Genomic DNA, 2,535 nt, shown 5'->3' with positions numbered 1-2,535 from the left:
TTTGAAGGAGCACCAGTGGGCAGCTCTTATGAAACGCAGTAAGTCTGTCATCATTTTCCTTACCTTGGTGATTTTCATGAGGTTATGATTTCTCGATCCAAGATTCTTTTAAAAGAACATATCACCTCTCACATAACATTCCAGAAACATGGCAAATAACAAGTGTGACTGCGAAGTGAACTATGACTGGAAACTAAAGCCAAACTTTCTGCATTCCTTGCAAGTACCCATAGTTCCCTTAATTATACTCGGGCTTGTAAACAGGAAAGTGTTTCACAGATGTAGAGAATCCAAAAGGTAAGCCAAAGAAATAAAATAAATATATGGTCTGGCAAAAACCACACTAGATTAAAGCAACATTATTTACTAAGGGAGAAGAATATTTTGAAGAAATAGTAGCAACAATGGAAGCATATGCAAATGCTACTTATTTGGGAAAGCTTTATGACCGAGAAAAAGATTGTCAATTTTGATAAATATAACAAATGTGTAAAAAAAAAATGAGGGGAGTCATATTTAAAAATTGCAACTTTAAGAAAAAATAATCTATCTACCTATTACCACAACTTCCTTAGAGAGAGGTCCTAGAATCCATTACTTCTGTGGTTATAACTGAAAATAATTTTTACAATTCTTTCCAATATATTTTAACTATTAAATACCTACAACTTGTTTTACTAATTCATGTTTTTCTAAATTCTGAGGCTTTACAGACACTTTAGTATTGCATTGCTCTTATCCAGATTTCCATCTATGTAACATCAGAAAGTCTCTGATGCCAATATGAATCTCATATAATTCACTGTTGGGTAGTGAATCAGACCAGCAGTTTAAGAGAGAGTTTTCAGAGAAAGTCCAATTGTGTTTAAAAACATCTGTACTTTCCCCCCCCTCTCAGCATCTGGAAGGCACACATGAAGTTGATTGAGGCCATTAACATGAAGTATTTTAATCAAAGTTAGTATTTGACTAGAATTTGTTCCATTTATTAGCAATTATCATGATGCTTATCACTTGTTTTTGTAGCACACGTATGTGAGCACAACAAGCTTGTGATCTAATTTGCTTTCCCAGAATTCCTCTCTCCTCTCACTCTCCCTGGCAGGACGTCACTGTGGTGACATCTGTTTCTTGTAGAGCTATCAAGAACGATAAGCAGCTTCTTGTGTTGCTTAAGTCATGGATTTTTTTCTTCCTTTCTCCAACAGCTAATGCGCTCCCTTTCTGCCATATGGAAAAGATAAATACCAGAACCTAAAATAGCTGAGTAAAAGAGAATCAAGAATGAAACTCTTTGAATGCTCACCATGAAGGAAATACTTATGCAAAATGTTCAAAGGTGTTGAACTTTTCATGTTATTGTTATTCAATTAGTGGCCACATCAAAAATATGTTAGCTAACAAAAAAAAGTCCTTTATGTCATTTTATTAAAAAGTTCAAATGGACACAAACTGTTAGAACTACATATCATTTCCAGGCATTTATTGCTATAGAACAAAACACCCCAAATCTTAGTGGTTTGAGATTACATGTTAGTATTAACCTAATGAGTCTGTGGCTTGACTGAGCTCAGCTTGCTGGTCCCAACTAATGTCTCTCGTGACAGACCGGAGGTACAGTCATCTGAAAACTCAACTGGACTAGCTAACTGCAATGGCTCACTCATAGGGCTGCAGTTGATGAAGGCTGCTCCCTGGGAGCTCAGCTGGCACTGTAATCTTTGGCACTGAGACCCACCTGTGCATGATGCTTGGACTGTTCATGTAGCTTGATTTCAAGATTATGTGTCCAAAACACACATGTCTCATGATACCCAGGCAATAAGAGACAACGTTTCTTATGATTCAGATTCAGAAGTCATTTGTCATCAATTATCGCATTCTAGTATTCAAAAAGTATTTCAATGTCAACTCAAGTTCAAGAGGAAGGGAGCACACAAGGGCCTGAATACTGAGAAATGGGGATCATCTTTGAAGACTCGTTATCGAACTCCAAAGTAAAACTATGCATAGAAGGAGAGAGAGAAGTTCTCTGTGAAAATTATTTTAATTTAAAGAATTTACAGATTTGGGGTATAGTTCGTTATAGAACACCTAATTTCACTCAGTGCCTATAAGGTTACATAACAATGAAATAGAGTTTGATCCTCATGATCATATGTTAACAAAACTATGTTTAGTAAATTAGGTTTCACATTATTCCCATTACTGCAGTATTTGTATTTTAGGCATAATTGTTTTGTCTACTTTAATATTGATCATTTCAAATAATGATGTCTAGCATTCTTAATCATTAAAATATTCCAGAAATTATCAATACTATAATAAACCTAAGAGAGATATTATCCTGATACTAATATCTATCCTGATTTTACAGATACATCAACTGAGGCTCAGAGATTAAGAACTTGCTAAGAATCACATAGCTAGTGACTGGCAGAACTGCAGCTTAACCCTAAGAATATGGATCCAGAGTTTATACTTTTAAAATATAAGAGCTGCTACAAAGTCCTGCATTTAGACACAGTGTCCCGA

Source organism: Myotis lucifugus, unplaced genomic scaffold (genome assembly GCF_000147115.1).
Source record: "Myotis lucifugus unplaced genomic scaffold, Myoluc2.0 scaffold_75, whole genome shotgun sequence".
NCBI classification, from domain to species: domain Eukaryota; kingdom Metazoa; phylum Chordata; class Mammalia; order Chiroptera; family Vespertilionidae; genus Myotis; species Myotis lucifugus.
This window is presented reverse-complemented; position numbering follows the sequence as displayed.